Genomic DNA, 17,762 nt, shown 5'->3' on the forward strand with positions numbered 1-17,762 from the left:
TATACCCATATATATAGCAGAAAGAAAGGAAGTATTTTAATTCTAGAAAAAGCATACTGATTAAATAAAGATTAGAATCCTTCAAAGACTCTCAAGGGATTAAAAGGGGGATTTGCCAAATAAAGGGCTCACCTTCAACAGGCTACTTCTGCAATTAATAAAACACATTCAAGAAATTTATATGTAACATGCCATATTGTCTTATGGGAATCTTAAATCAGGAGATACCATTTAAGCTTTGATGTTTCCCCAAACCTCATCAAAGTTCCTTGCATTTTCAGCAAGAAAACATCCTTTTTTTTATATCCCCAGGTGCATTCATTCTGTCTTATATGAAGAGAAATAAATTATGGTGTAGCTATGGATCAGATACTGGAACAGATTCCTTTCTTTCCTTCACAAGATATGCTTGAGGCAGAAAAACAAAGAGACACCTTCAAAAATCCACTTATGTCTCCCAGGTCTCTTATGTTCCTGCCACAGTCCTTCAGTGATCCAAAGGGATCACAAGGGGAATTTTTGAGGCAACTGACTCACACCATACAGCTCAGGTGATACAAAGGGAAACCGAAAGTTGCCAAGATTCACCCTGCAGGAGATGACTGGGCTCAGCACTAGTGTGTGTGATCAGCATTTTAAGACACAAAATAGTGATTATAATTAATGATACTTAAAGAAAACATAATGATATTTAGAAGGATTTCTGAAGGATCCTTGGTATGATTTATTATATTATGTTCATAACAAAGAAAATTTATTTTCAATATGTAAATTGTAGTTGGAAGAAAATAATTTATCATTTAAACAATCACAGCCAAATTACAGCTCATAATTTATTAGATGAGAGCATCTAATGTCCCCAAAATGTAAGTATCTTAAGTGATTTTTGTTCATTTTTCTTGGATAAAATCAAAGAAATAATCAGATACAAGTCACTTGGCAAGCTGCGGTTTTTCACAAAACTAATTCTTCCTCTGATAAGAGAGGAATAATGCAAGTTCCAAAATACTTCTGAATACTCAGACAAGAACACTGTATATCAAATTAGCTATGAATTGATGAAATAAGATTAATTTTGAACAAAATCTCCCTAGTGTCATGCCATTGTTGTCTGGCACTCGTATTTTCCTTCAGCTGAAAAGATTACATATTAATGCCTGGATTTATTCACTGAACTTGCAGCCCTTTAATTTTCCTTTCCCGGTGAAGGCTTAGCATTATAGTTGCGTGCAGTAATTGCTAAATTGTGGCTGTGTCTGGAGCTATTTGTCTGAGCCATGACATTCACTCTAGTCACTGAAATAACCAACCCAGTATTATCAGCATGGTTTACCCCCCATCTTCTTTGTTGGGTAGCATAGATCCCTCTTGCTGTGAAAATCAGGGCCCAGCAACTAGTGGCAAAAACTGTTCATAGTCAGTGTGTTAAAAATGAGAAAAGTCACCAACAGTGCTCTTAGACGAAGTAAAAAGTTTTGGAGGAGGATAGTCTTACAGTATTCATGCCACAATACTGTACATCTTTACAGTGCAGTTTTATATTTTCACAATTCATATTGAAGATAGGTGTTCAGCAGCCTTCTAAGTCTGAATTTCTAGCTCGTTGTTTTCCAGTGGTTAAGGATCATTTACTCTGTTCCTACCCATGCCGACAGACTATGACTTTCTTAATTCTTCACATCATGTACGTTATCAATCTAATTCACCACACTCTGAAGTGTATCGATTATCTGCCGGTTTTCTCTTCTTTCCATGCACAATGTGAGGAAAAATTGAGCAGCATCTCTAAAAATAACAGAAAAATTGCAATTAAAAGTAGCTTTCCATTTTAGCGCAAAAAGAGGTCTTCATTCTGTCATCTCTGTGCTTCAGACAATACAACTAATAAACTTTAAATTCTACTTGCTTATGTGAATTGACTAAAATGGTAGGAGGAATCTCCTTCTATGGGATCAAAGTATCACTCTGCAGTGCTCAGAAACGTTGCACCTACTAAAAAGCTGTTTATTTACTGAATCCTGAGATGTTTTCACCAAAGTTCTGTTGTAATTTCAAGTCATATCACTGATCAATCTAGTACTTATTTGCTAAATAGGCTTTAATTTTTACTTTTTTTTAAAAATATCATAATTGTTAAAATGGAATTAAAATAGATGTAGTAATCGGCTAAATAAGTTTAGCATTTATCATCCATGAAATCTTTAGGATTATTTGGTGAGCTTTTTACCACCATCAATCTTATATTTCTCTGGCAGAAAGCTCAAATTGCTAGACATATTAAATAAATATGCCATTTATAAACACATACTATGGGGGGATATTTTCCCAAATGCCAAATAAATATGACAAAGATTACATCTCAAGTAAACTGTCTGGCGAAGACGTAAAATTGCATAGCTTGCAATTGTTCTCATTCTGTTGTCTCCTTAATATTTATTTTTATAAATAAAAATTATTTATTGTTGTCTCCTTTATATTTATTTTTGTCTTATATGGTCTTTCTTTTCTTTTCTTTTTTTTTTTGAGTATTGAAAGACAGATTCTTTCTGGTCTATGGACCTAAAAGGTGACCCACTTTCTATATTTGAGCAGCAAAGAAAGAAGGCTTCCTTTATAAAAAACCTTTGCCGCCAAGAGAAGTAATGTTTTGCTTCAAAGAGAAGTCTGAAATTGATCCCTCCTCCAAAAGACTTATCACGTACATTTTCTCTTCTCATTGTCTCCTCCAGGGTTGGATTCACCTTTATAAATATCAGCTACCCAAAAGAAAGGCATTTGGATAAGTTACCCATCTGGATTTTTTCTAGAATCATCACAAATCGATAAATGCATGAAAATATGATTGATGTCCTTTGAAAACATAAGTCAAAAATAAAATTAATTACTTTCTGGAGAGATGTCATAGTCAATTGACCATGGAGTGATCACAAACACCTACAGCTGAGACCACTAAAGGCAGCAAAATCCATCCCATCTCAATGCACCACTGACACACTCATTTCACTTTTCTCGGTATGTCATTTCTTTCCTCCTTGATTTTAGGTATTTTTAACTTCCTGTTTTAGCTGTAAAGTTCAGGCACCTTTTTTCCTTCTCACTAACACTCAGTCTAGTATCCCAGCTTAAGAATAAAAATAGAATCACCAGCCTGTCCAGACCATTACCAACCTCTCTTTAGACATGCAAAGGCCAAGGCAGCTTGAAGACTACAGTCCCATCCTATCAGCCTAGTTTGAACAAATGCAATATTTATACATATATTTACAGAATGTTATATACTATGCACTATGCCCTAGGAAGACACAGTGGGGAAAATATTTTGCTATGAACAAAGCCTTCTTCTTTACAAAACATTCTATTTCTCTGGCCTCAGGAAGTCTTGTTGAAGTATTTAGCAAATATTTTTACCCATCAGACACAGATAATTATGAGTTACATTACAGTTGCTTGAAATCATATACTACATTAAAGGCCCTTCTACTTGATATCTGTAAAATTCAAATGCACTTTGACAACTTAAAAATAATTTCTGTAGGTCTCTAGTAAAGAACTTCTGTGCTTCCCCTATAAACATTACTGCTTCCCCTATATTTAGGACTATTGATCAGCAGACCTGTGAGTGCTTTAACAATCACTACTTTGTGCGCACAGAAAAAATACAGTTCTCAAGCATTAACATTTTCTGTCATGACTTTGGCACTCTCACTTGTTCCCCCTCTTTTCTGCTACGTAAGCAAAAGAAAAGTGTGGAAGCCCAGTCAGTGAAAATATATTAACTGAGTTTTAGTAATTTAATTCCAAATGTTTCAGAACGTCTAATGAACTCTCAGAAAATAAGTTCATTGTCTTTCAGCTGCTCGACATATTTTCAGCTAATTTAACATTTATAAACACACACAAAAATCAATTTTTGATGTTATATTTGCATGTGAAATCCTGGCTGCACTTGAAGCTTTGTTTGTTTAAGAAAACCAGATTCTCATTAGTGGAGAACAAAAATATGAGCAAAATCATTGCTTACAAATAAAGTAAAAAATGCGAAAATATATGTAAACACAGACAAATAAACAATAGTGCTGATCTTTCTGGTGGGAAAAACATGCAACATTTTCTTGAAGTTATAACATCACTTATTATTTAAACATTTTAAAATACTTATTATATTACATTTGGAATTATTGTACAGATGAGTAAGCAAAAAATCATAAAAGAAAAGTCATCTTTCTGCAGATAAAAAGTGAGCAAGCACACATTAGTTCCTAGTAGAAAACACAGAGGTTCCTTAATAGTTCTGTGGAAAGGGAGGAGGTGTTAATTTATGAGCAGATCAGTTTTTATGTTACAAGTCTTGCTGTCATACTGGTTTTCCAAGAGAAATACGTTTTCTGTGAGCCATCATTTAAAAGAATCTCTTAATATGAATAGAAAAGTAATAGCTTCTAATTATCTTCTGCCTGACATGGTTTGTGATAATAGAAGCAGTATCATTTAAGTGTAGAAAAATTCCCCTAAATGAGACACACACGAAGTTCATAGAATTCCTGGTCAGCTGTCACGACTAGAAAGAGATTTCAGTGCTTCTTAAGACAGCTTAAAGAAGGTAACTTTGAGTTCCTAAGTTGGTAAGTTTTACAAAAGTAGTGAGAAAAAGAATTGTAATACGAGAAGAAATGTAAATATTTATGCATCCTCATTTCATAGTTATGCTTTCTTTTTCCTATTTATCCTATGTGGAAAGTGCTAATCCAACAGTTTGTAACTTTAGAGCTAGCTTTAAGCATTAAAAAGTGAACCATGATCATAACTGTATCTAATCAGAAGTACCATACGTGATCACAAGCATCTCTGAAAAAGATTTACCATGCAATTTGCTTATTCTACTACACAAGACAGAGGGTACAAAATCAGCAACATTACAAATCGTACTTAAACAAGGAAAAAGAAAGTATCTGTCACATCTCTCATGAGCAGCAACATGCAAAGCAATATGTTGTTTCGAGAGGTGTAATTGACGCCTTTACATAGTTTTCAGAAAGTGTACCTTAATAATAAACCTTTGAGGCTTCCCTTTGGGAAATTTTATGTCTCTTTTAGTAACATACTTCTGGGTGAAGATCTCTGAAACATGTAACAATACATAGTATATTTAGGTTGTGTAATATGGTTGGTAAAGATCATACTTTTTTTTTATTTTTCTCTTTAGCACAGTGTGATACCAGTGCGACACTGGGCTTCCTATAGCTTTCTTTCCCCTATTCTTTCCAAATAAGAATAGCTATTCTTTCCAAATAAGGATGCTTACAAACTACCTGACTAAAGTAGAAATACAACTAAATAAAACCCAGCTGAATTCTGGGCTTCATCAGCATTTGTACAAGCACAGATGGGGTCAGCCTTCACCAGGCAGTGATCAGGGTGATCTGCCAGATCCTCAGAGGTACATAATCATTCAGACCTTCTGGGAACATGTATCACACACCTATTATCAGAATTGCACATGAAACACTATTCTTCAAACCAAGAGGTTGCTGAGAGCTCACATACGGACCTGGTGGTTTTCTATCCAAGAGCTATTTAATGTAAAATACTCAGCTGAAGTGAGACCACTCTCTTCTACCTGACAGCCTTTATATTTTGGCTGCAAAGTCAGGCCTTTCCTTGCTCACTAGTCTTCCAGGCATCCAATATGTGTGCGGTGTTCAGTTCACTCCAGGTGGCTGGATATGAATGTTTCAGTCCCTTCAACCTAAGGAGGTCAGAGAACTCAGTTTCTTCCCTCTCAGGATGACTGCCTGGCGATGGATGATGCTATTTCCTTCATGTAGCAGGAGAGCCCTGGTTAGTGAGGCATTTACCCTCAAACAATGCGGCATCTGGTTTCTAAGTGTACAGAAATGTCTAATGAGCTGCTGACCTCAAACACCTACGTCCTACGAGGTGTGATGTTTCAGCTGTTTTTGATGGCCAACCGCAGATGCATTCCTGCTCCGCAGGAACAGCCCTCTGTGGATAATCCTCTGAGGCACTGTGCTCCTTCTCTCACTGAAGTCAGAAACAAAGGAGTACCTCTTTACAGTCTTCACATCTCGCTGAGAAGAAAAGCAGCAGATTTTTTTAGTTTCCAGAAATCAAGCAGGAGATAACTTCTATCATAAGACCTCACCAGGACACTAAACTATAGAAAATCCTGAATTTGATATTTATGTTCTTCACTCACCCATATTTTAAGAAGAGAATAACAAAGCACCACTATAACTCAAGAGTTAGGCAAGTGGTTTTGTGCCATTTAGTGATTGCAAGCAGTAATAAAATAAATTTGGGAAAGACCAAACTGGCAAAGTAATAGCATAGTCCTTAGGAAAACAATTGATGAAAAGAAGGGTCCTGAGAGACCAGGATATGAGTATTTGTGCAGTCTGCTAGGACATTAGGAGGACATCAGTCCTGTCCCTCCTGAAGCATGCACCAGCATGATGATACTGGTATGCCTGGTCCATCCACCCCAGGTATTCCTCTGCTGGCAAGAAAGGCACAACTCGTGTCCTCAATCCTCCTGTCCTAGGAAGCAGTTTCAACACATGGTGTGGTCAGAAACAGGTCTGATTTATTGTCCTGCTTAAGGCTGCAGTGATAAGAGGTATCCTGGGGCACCCACTTGCATACCTTTGCATAGCTTTTCCTGTTTCTTGTCCTCACCTTTCTTTACTCTTTACTCTTTACTCTTTACTCTTTACTCTTTACTCTTTACTCTTTACTCTTTACTGCTTTTGCCACCTCCATCCTCTCACAACTAAACAACCAGAATTACTTCTGCTTTGGTCCCAATTTTGCTACATTTGTACACAAATTTGATTGTCTTGATACTATCGCCTAGGTATATCTGGCTTAATATGCTGTTTCTGGTATGGTTAACTAGATAGTGTTTGTGTTGCATGACAGTGTTCCCAAAAGGTCCTTCAGATTCCCCTCTAATTATCTGGGAAATCCAGTGTCCTGGTTTAGCTCTTAATCAGCCAGGTCAGCAGCTAAACTGGGTAGTTGTTGCCCCAGTTTCACCCCACACACAATCAAGGGGAAAAGGAAATAAGAGAGAGACTTGTGAGTTTGGAACTAAAACTAGAACAGTTCTAATGAAACAATAATAATAAAAAGGAAAATAATAATATTAATCAGAAAATAATAATATTTACAAGAAAATAATAAAATCTAAAGAAGTGTATAAAGCCAAATAAAGAACTAGATTCAGGAACTGAATTCAGAAATGGAAGAATCAGGAACAGACAGACAGACAGACAAGTTCTTCACTGGGCGTCAGATGTAGAAGAAGAAGGCTTAACCCTTGTGATCCCTAAGCTTTATACTGAGTATGACATGTATTGCATGGAATACTCTATTGATCAGGTTTGGGTTTCCTGTTCTATCTGCTCCTCACTGCAGGTGCAACAGCCTTTTTCACTCTTTAACCAATGACATGCCACCAACTCTAGAATGACATTGACTTGCAGAGGAATAAGCATAAGGCATTACCTCTCTACGTACCAATGCCCCGTACCAACACCTGATAAAAGTCATCGGTGTTTACTTCTAGAGGCAGGTATGGTCTGTAAAACCTGTTGTTAACTTTCAAAAATTGAAATTACTTAGAAAAGCCTTAACTGAAAGGTCAGGAAATTGTTTCTGCCCTAGATTCAAATGTGAGCATCCAACGATTTCTTCAACAACTCTCCCTTAAACATCTGTGAAATCCAGCCTCCCTTCAGAGTGCTATCTGTAAACTTTGTCAGGTTCATGCACTATCAGTCACATCCAGCAATTCCAGCTATGCTGTGTCCAATGGTTTCTCACGTGCGTTGCACTTATCTTACCCTGGGGCCAGGACCCCAGCACCTATCTGCAGCCCTGACATAATCACACTCTCTCCCTTGTCCTGCATGTAGGTCCCAGGTGAACGTTGAATGGATCAGCCAAACAAATAAGAAAATAAACTAGTTGTACATGAAGGAAGAATGGAGAAGTTTAGGTGTGAATCATCTATCTAGTGTTTTGTCATGTGCAAGTCCATAGCCTAATGGAGGAAGATTGAGTCTTTGCTTACAAAATTTGAGAGCAGAATTCATCTCATTTAGCATGAGCTACCTAAAATTTTTCTAATGAATGTACCTATACTTTCTTCTGAACTCAACACAAAAAAAATAAAGAATGGAAATTAAGAGAAGTGTCTTCCCTGACTGAAGAGGAATAATTTTTTTTCTCTGAAATTTGCAGGTGTCCTCTGTAGAGCAAAGCTGCCCCTTGTACAAATTCCCTCAATCTCTTCTTTCTTTTTTTTCTCTCTTCCTACCCTCAGAGAAAAATACTAGTTGGGCTTAAAAAGAGACAGAATTGGAACAAAAATCTGGGGCATTAATCTGTATTCCTTGCTCCCAGCACTGGAGACAAAGAGAACTAGGGTGGAAGTTTTGTTCTTTTACTAGTTTTGATTGACAGAGCTATTGCCTTCTTGCAGTTTCACAGGTAAGGTGGTCATGTTGAGTGTAATTTTCAGACAGACGGTGGAATTGAGACAAACAGTGAAGAACAGATGGCCCATAAGAAAGACCAGAATAAAAACATGTGGTTTGGACCTGGACAGCCTACTCCTTCCACATCAAACTGTTTAAGCGTTAATCTATCAAATTCTAAATTTAGGTCTTACGTTGGTGTCTCATATAACAGCTACAGTTAGTACCATTCACACATTTAAGTTCAGCATTTTGTCTTCTGAGGTAAATAGTCTAACTAAAGAGGGTAAATTAAACTGGCTTTGTATTTTTATTTGCATTTAAACACTAGTTGAATGTGGGGGAAAACACTTCTAAGAGAGGTATTCTGCTTTTTCCAGGGACAGTAAGAAAACTTTAAAATATTTTTAGAAATACTCTTCACTGGTTTCCACTCTTCCTACTTGTACTGCTATAGAAGACTGGGATTATACCTGCAAGATGGAGAGAAGAGATATTTGTATAAAAAGTTGATCTTCCTCTGCTTCTGAGATTTAGATAACCGGTATTAAGGGACATATCTCAAGTCCAGCCTTATTCATTTCAGGCTAGTAATAGCACCATAGAGAGAATAAAGTCAGAATACAATGAAGTGGAATAACTCCATTATTCAGGTGTAGCTGTGTAATTCAGGTGCAGGTTTGGAAGATACTTTATGATTAATGCATCTCAAAGAGCTTGTCATTAAAGTACTGTGGGATAGAAATGGATGTGCACAGATCAGAATGGAAGCTCTTTTCTGAAGGAGGACGATAAACAATTCTTTTACTCTTGGAAATACAAATTATTTTCATCTGTTGAATTCATATATATTTTTATACATTAGTGATTCCACAGCTATTCTGGTTACAGAAATTTGATGGAACTCAACATTGATTTAGGGCTTTTTTTTTTTGGTTGGTTTTGGGGAGGTTTGGGTTTTTTACCTGACAGTACAGTCTTTGATGATTTGTGAGCTTTGAGTGAGCTACAGAAGAGCAATAATATGTCTTTCAAAGGTCTCGGTCTTTTGTATTCTTATGAAATAAACTTTGTAAAACCCAATTTTGATCTTATTTACACTGCTGCCAGCATAACTTTATCTATTCCGGTTGACAGACTGGTGCTTAGTAGATTACATAACCAGAGTGTGTTTAGATGGTACAACCAACTTTTGATTACTCATCTTTATGAAATGACAGAGGGTTTTCATTCAAAACAGAATGTGTTGAAGACAACTAGAGAGAAAAATTAACAAATATTAGCATAGCTAACTTTAGTGAATTCCAGCCCAAAGTAAAGAAAAAGAAACCTAATTGACAGTACCAAGGCTAATATTATTTCAAGCAAGGGCAACAAAAGATACAGCAACTGTCTCATTGTGAACTTCTACACACAGAAAAAAAAATTACAGTTTGGATGCTGGAATCAACCTATGTTCTGGGTGCCAGGATACCTGAAGAGTGTTGGTTTTGGTTTCAGTTTAGCATCTGTAATTACCGATCCTCTTCTGCAAACTTAAATACTTTTTCAAGAAAAGTCTAAATTTAAAGAAAGTCCATTTAAAGAAAGTATAATACATTACCTCTCTGATTCAATAGCAGTGTGTATCACAAAATGTAATTCCTATCTGGCTTATAAGGATACCAGGAAAACATGATAGGGTTTGGAGCCTGAAACTTCCATGCTACATAAGGCCAACACTACATGAAGAATTCAGTCTTCAGAAATCGAGAATCCTTGTTCATTCTTCTGAGCTTGACAGACAGTCTTTTCCACAGGCCTGCCAAAATAGATAATTTTTACAGTCATGAATCCTTTCAATCTCTATGCATAAATAGACCTAATGATGTTATATATGTGGTGGTTTTAACATTGTTACGTGCGGATTTTTCCTTATTGCCACATAGTTTAGTATTTTACTGGACAGCCCTTACCTATTTATTTAAAGTTAAGAACATATATGTGTGCATATGACTATAGGAGTCACACTATCATTTCGTTCTTAAACAATGCAGATAGTAGAATAACAGAGGGTGCTGTTACCAACAGTTGTAAACATTTCTCACCTATAAACAGATACAAAATTGGTCTCTTTATTCTGATAGCAAGACTAACTGGGATTATACAAGTCAATCTGTGCACAGGTTATATTTTATTGAGGAGTCTGCGTATATACTAATTATTCCCAACCTTGTGAGGTGATAAATATCATCATTATTTTGCATAGAACAGAAATTAGGAGAAAAATATCTCCTTCAAGGCTCTTCTGAAAGGAAATATGATAGATTAAAGCATAACTTAAATTCACTATGATCTCAGCTGTTATACTGTGCTGTCTAGATTGATGTGATTCTTCCTGCTGGAAAACTCTAGGAGAAAACTCTAGGAGAAAACCCAAGAAGCTTTTAAACATAAAAAGAAAGGTTTGCTGTCTTCAGACTACCAGCCTACAAAGATGATTCAGCTGTTGAAAATTTAGCTAAATAACTATTAGTTCTTGTCCTGCCCTTAAAGCACATACATAACCATTTATTTTCTTTGCTAAAAAACCATTTAGATAGTGTTAACCCTGCTGACATTTCTGTTTTTCTTGCTATGTCACCATGCGTCAATCTGAATCTAAAGCTTTCCCGTGAGAGGTGGCCACACAGTGACTATTTGTGAAATAAGCTTCATCTGTGTTCAACATCCATTCAAAATATTTGATGGAAGTAAACATTGATTTAGCAGGTTTTTTGTTTGGTTGGTTTTAGGGAGGTTTGGGATTTTTACCTGAGAGTAATTCCGTGGCTGAGGACATATCAGTAACATCACAGCAACAACCACTTATTATTATTTAAGTAACTTTTCACATCCAGGATGTACCCATTCATATCTGATTTTTAGCTTCAGCAACGTAGATGGGGATGAGTGCCCTCATCTCTTCCAGATCATCTTAAAATCCTCATTCAAAGCTGTTACAGTCCATAGGAATCACCAAAGAGAAGTGCAACCAAAGGAGCTGTTGGCCCTTGGCAACCATTTTGCAGTGTCTTATATGGGGCTTTTGGATGACCACACTTTGTGTAGACTGGGGCTGGTTGGGAAAAAAATCATTCCTCTTAGGAAGAGCAGCCAACTATTGCAAATACCTTGGCTCTCTCTGAGAAGCACTAGTCATGAACCTCCCAGGCTCTGAAGAATGCAGTCCTGCAGCCTCTATCATCAGGCCCAACTCTCTGCTGCATGCAGCAAGGGCAACCTGATTGACTGTAATGGGCCTTCCCAAGCAGCAAATCTCTAGTCTCATTTGTGAGACAGTCCCCAAGCATGCTGCAAACCACAACAAACAAGGCAAACTCAACTTTAAGAAATTAAGTTTCTTTTCTTTGGGTTTCTTTTTCTTAGGTCCCTACAAACTTCCTCACTCCGTTTCTTAATCCCGTGGAGATAAAGGTCTTCTTCACTTTGATCCATTTTCCTGAATAAAGAGTTAAGTGTTTTATGCTCATGCTGACAATACAGCTTAGTTAAGTGTTAGTTAAGACAGAAAGATGTGTGTAATTACTCAGCTTCACTCACTTACTCTTTATTATATTGCTCTCATGGGAAAGAACATAAAAAGTAAAGCCGGACTGGGAAAGAGGCTTTGGTCTCTTGAGAGGGGATGCTGATAAAAGCTACAAAATGAGGATTGAGGAAAAATATGCTACCATATGTGCTGATAGAGCACAAGAAAGATTTATTGGGAGCTAGCTACGCAAACTGAATAACAGGGCTTTTGTGTGGTCTGACGACTAATTGACATGGGTTAGATTACGAGATAGCTGCCTCAGAACCTCTACAATCAGAACTGCTAACAGAAATACCATTAGAGGAAAGCGGTGCAGACAATCAGGACAAAAAAAAAAATATTGTCCATTAGTTTGTGTCTGACAGCTTTTAAAAAGCCAACATGGCTCTGTCTGAGAGGAATCCAGTCCAAAAATCCAGTGAACAAGCTTGTCACGGGAAAACATGAGAGTTATTTGCATCTGCTTTACAATCACAGCTAGCCAGATTCCTCTCTCCACACAGTGAGTTTCATTTACAGAAAGCGGTACAATTTTTATTACCCTTCTAAAAAAACAGGTTCGTGTGAGGTCACAGGGCTAATAGTTCTGAGTGTGGGGTAGCACTTCTCTTCCCCATTGTAGCAGACAGACTGCGGAGCACACAGTGGCCCTATGGAGGGGCAAAAGCAGCCTTTGCTCACCCTATAATTGAAGGGGAGAAATTCTCACATATGAAAACAGATGTATTATTTAACACTCATACCTTCATACCATAATGGCAGAAATTAACTTAGAAGGAAGCCTTACCTGTGATAACATTCAATATTATATTTTATGTTAAAAATAGATGTTTTGCTTAAACAGAATGGGTTTGTTGGTAAAGTTACTGTTTTTTTGATATGTTCTACCCATTTCAAAAAACGTGACTTGAATTTCTAATGTCATCAAATCCTTTAATAGTATTTTTTTTAATTTGTGTTCAGCTGTGTTCTGCTTTCTACTATTCCATGAGAATCAATTTTATGAGCTCAAAAAGTAATGTAAATCTCCCTTTCATTAAGATGATTTCAATACACAGAGTACTATGGTTCAGGAGCAGTGAGGTGCTCAAGCACTACAGTAATGCTAAAGGTATCAATTGGCTTAGATTCAAGTATGTGCTAAAACATGGACTTGAAGTATGTGAGTAAAATAAGTTATACCGTTACTTATATACCCACTGATATTTGAAAATGGTGATCTCATATTGACAGAAGAGAAGAAGGCTGACGTACATAACAACTTTTTGCCTCAGTCTTCACTGATAATCTCTCTCTTTATCCTTCCTGGGTCGTGAGACAAGATGGTGACCAGGACGGTAGACTACCTCCCACTGTAGAGGAGGATCAGGTTCATGACCACCTGAGGAACGTGAATACATATAAGTCTGTGGAACCCAATGAGACGCACCCTAGAGTCCTGAGGGAATTGGCTGATGTGGTTGCCAAGCCATTCTCCATGATATTTGAAAAGTCATGGCAATCAGGAGAAGTCCCAGGTGACTGGAAGAAGGGTAACATTTTGCCCATTTTTAAAAAGGGTAGAAAAGACGACCCTGAGAACTACCAATCTGTCAGTCTCACCTTTGTGCCTGGGAAGTTCATGGAACAGATCCTCCTAGAAGCTGTGTTAAAGCACATGGAGGGCAGGGAGGTGATTAATGGCAGCCAGCATGGCTTCACCAGGAGCAAGTCCTGTCTGACCAAATTGATGGCTTTCTGTGATGGGGTAACCGCAGCAGTGGACATGGGTAAACCGATGGAGGTAATCTATCTAGACTTCTCTAAAGCCTTTGACATGGTCCCACACAACATCCTTCTCTCTAAATTGGAAAGATATGGATTTGATGGGTAGCCTATTTGGTGGATAAGAAACTGGTTGAGTGGTCATATTCAAAGAGTGGTTTCCAGTGGCTCAAAGTCCAGATGGAGACACGTGACAAGTGGTGTTCCTCAGATGTCTGTACTGGGACCAGTACTGTTTAATATTTTCATCAATGATATTGATAGCGAGATTGAGTGCACCTTCAGCAAGTTTGCAGATGACAGCAAACTGAGAGGTATAGTTTGCAAACCAGAAGGATGGCATGTCATCCAGAGGGACCTGGACAGGCTGGAGAAGTGGATCTGTGAGAACATCATGAGGCTCAGCAAGGCCAAGTGCAAGGTCCAACACCTGGGTCAGGGCAATCTCCGATTTCAATACAGGATGGGGGATGATGTGATTGAGAGTTGCTCTGCAGAGAAGGACTTGGGGGTGCTGGTTGATGAGAAGCTTCGCATGAGCTGGCAATGTGCACTCCCAGCCCAGAATGCCAACGGTGTCCTAGGCTGCATCAAAAGGAGCATGGCCAGCGGGGTGAGGGAAGTGATTCTGCTCCTCTATTCCTCTCTTGTGAGACCTCATCTGGAGTGTTGTGTCCAGTTCTGGAATCCTCAACATAAGAAGGATATGAACTGTTGGAACGGGTCCAGAGGAGGGCTACAAAGATGATCAGGGGGCTGGAGCACCTCCTGTATGAGGAAAGACTGAGAGAGTTGGGCCTGCTCAGCCTGGAGAAGAGAAGGCTCCGAGGAGATCTTATATCAACCTTCCAGTACCTGAAGGGGGCTACAAGAAAGCTGGGGAGGGACTGTTTACAAAGGCTTGTGGGGATAGGACGAGGGGAAATGGGTATAAACTGGAGAGAGACAGATTTAGAGTGGACATTAAGAAGAATTTCTTCACTATGAGGGTGGTGAGGCACTGGCACAGGTTGCCCAGGGAAGTTGTAGATGCCTCATCCCTGGAGGTGTTCAAGGCCAGGTTGGATGGGGCGTTGAACAGCCTGGTCTGGTGGGAGGTGCCTCTGCCCATGGCAAGGGGTTGGAACTGGATGATCTTTAAGGTCCCTTCCAACCCAAACCATTCTATGATTCTATGATTCTGTGATTCTATGATTCTATGACTCTATGACTCTATGACTCTATGACTCTATGATTCGAGATACTCACTCACTCACTTACTCCTTTCTTCAGCATTTTCAGATGGCTTTCAGAAATGTTGTAGCCTGCCTCTGTTTAAGAAACAAATAAACAATCAAAGTACCTTGAAAACACAGATTATGATCTTTCTTTCTTAAAATGTCATCTGAAAAACTCTGAAGCCAATGAACCATATAGCACAGAAGCTGTCTTTCTCTTCATCTGCCTTTCCGCCCTGCTTCACACGTATTCCTTCCAGTGAGATTGGAAGAAAGTTGCAGCTGGAATTTCATATCTACAGAATCAGTGGGATTTACCACTTATTTCAGTATGGTCAGAATATTTTTCAGGCTGAAGGCTTCAAGTCTTTTCCTCTCCAGTTAACCCAAACTGAGGAAAAAAAAAAAAAAAACAGAAAAAAAAAAAGTAAAGGATTTACCAGAAAATGTTTTCTTATAAATTAAGCAAGATAAATCTCTTTTCATTGTAACTAAATTGCAACAGGTAAGAAAGATTTTTACTGCATTTTGTGACACCACTTTTTGATTGATTGGGACAACTGTTTGGTACTGACTCTTATGAGTTCTTTTTCTTTAGTTTTGTCATTGTAAGCCAGATACCAAGTACACAGAGACGGGGTAACAGTACTAGCAACAAATGAAATAGTTTTTGCTATGCTTGCTATGCTTTTTTAACAAAGTTGGTTTTGGCATGCTAATTTCAGTTAAAGTATGAATAAATATGCGCCATCTATTTTTGGACTTTTGTTGTGTTAAGAGCTAATTTTAAATCAGGGCTTAGACTAAACTATACAAGTGGGATCTTATAACACTCTTCTTTTGTGATTTAGGTTCCCTCATAGTAGACTCTTCAGGGACAGGGACGTCGGAGAAGAATAGCTGTTTTATGTAACCTCTCACTCTCTCATCGTCAAAACCTAAGCTCAGTTAAAGCATCTCAACAGTATGACCAGAAGAGGAAACTGTTTTGTAAGGAAAAAAAAAAAGTGAAAGCCAAATATTCATCTATATCCCAACACGGTTTATCAACATATACCCATGTGCAATTGTTCAGATTCACTCTGGGGAGACAAGTGGGTGCACAGGCCAAGATGTTGTGATTCAGGTAGTCTGCAGCCTTGCATATTTGCATCACTGCAGACAAACTATCCTTTCCAGTGTTTTTTCTGCTCCCTTCTAGGTGGGCAGTAGTAATGAGAGTTGTGGTTGCTGTACGAAAACAGCACCGGTAGTTGCAGACTGTAGGACATCACAGTTAAACATTTTTTTCCATATTCACTAGAATGGTACAGTAGTTAACAGTCGTGACTTCAATAATGAAGTACTATATAAAAGCTGTATTAATGAGGGAGGGAGAAAGAGCCTTCCTATAACGTGAAATGAAGGTACAACAGAACAGTAACCAAGAAGTCAGATGCTTTCCATGGTGAAAGGAAATTACACTGAAATGTTCAGGTTATGAATCTACAAAGAAATAAGAAATTGGGGTGGACATTCAGCAATTCTTGGGAATGTTTAAATAATCAGCCCCAGAGAACATGTGCAATGATGCAGAAGGTGTTTCTTTCTTTAATATATAACACCAGACATTTAATCCAGTCTAGTGCAGGTGTGTACATACTAGCCCAGCAACCTACATACCAAACCCAAGTAGGGCTGAGGGCCTCTACGTTGCACAAGTAAAGACTAGGACAGTTCATAGGCAGGGTGTGAGAATGGCTCTGCAGTCTCACCTCTCCAGTGCAGGACAGCACTGGGGTCAGGGAATAGCTGCCCTGGAGGTCTCCAAGCGATGCCCGCTTAGCAGCCTTGTTATTCCTAAAAACACACTTCATCGCACAGCCAGAGTTTCAGTATATTCATAAGACCTGCATCAGTATAATCCCTCTATCAGTGGTGTGGTATAGCCCCAGGACTTGCACCAGGATTGCTACAAAGGTTTAAGATTGTTGGACACAACCATCTATACTCAGAGAAAAAATGCAGGTGTGTTGTTAAGCTGGTACTCTGGGAGTCACAAAATCCAAGTTCTCCTACAGCCTTCTAATTTGAACTTCAGCAAATCACTTCATCAGTTTGTCCTCTGGATCCCCTGTACACACTGAAAGAAGAATTTATTATTATATTTTTCCTACCTGGCTACTTTGTGTTTTCAAAGCACAATGTCTTTAGCATGTCCTTCAGAAGTTCTCACACTGCAGATATGAGGTGCACTCATATGTAAGAGAGCAATTGAGGCTTCCAGGCACTACTGTGTCATAAACATATAACAGTTGCTGAAATCTTAAAGATTACATTGGAAGCAGACCTAGGATAACACAAAGTGAAGGTCAAGAGCCTTTTCCAGAAAAGTAAATATCTCAGAAGATATATAACTTGATTTTTGTTAAACTAAATATTATCTCTTTCTAGCTTTTGAGAGGATTAAATTTGGAGTCTAAAAATTCAAAATATTTACAGACAGACTATCTGAGAGAAGCAAGTTGCAGGTATATAGTTCTTCAAATATTATCCTTCATTAATATCTCTATTAAGTTATCATCTGGAAACATGCAATCACAATCAGAACTTGGCAATACTGTGTACAAAGACCTTATAACAAGGACAATGCTTCTATATCAAAAGGGAAACATTTCTGTCTTTGTGCTGTTTATCAAGGCCATTTGGAACTTGTGATAACTCCAA

General features: G+C 38.1%; 1 long non-coding RNA gene across 1 annotated transcript; it reads right to left on the reverse strand.

Annotated features, from left to right (window-relative positions):
• Window positions 1–865: 865 nt before the first annotated feature.
• Window positions 866–17,560, reverse strand: LOC128851871 (uncharacterized). Its single transcript, XR_008449405.1, has 4 exons — window positions 17,213–17,560; window positions 15,088–15,447; window positions 10,105–10,302; window positions 866–1,785 (listed from the first exon to the last, which is right to left on the reverse strand). It is a non-coding gene; the product is annotated as an uncharacterized LOC128851871 (long non-coding RNA).
• Window positions 17,561–17,762: the final 202 nt, after the last annotated feature.

The sequence above is a fragment of the Cuculus canorus genome, chromosome 3 (assembly GCF_017976375.1).
Source record: "Cuculus canorus isolate bCucCan1 chromosome 3, bCucCan1.pri, whole genome shotgun sequence".
Classification (NCBI taxonomy): Eukaryota; Metazoa; Chordata; class Aves; order Cuculiformes; family Cuculidae; genus Cuculus; species Cuculus canorus.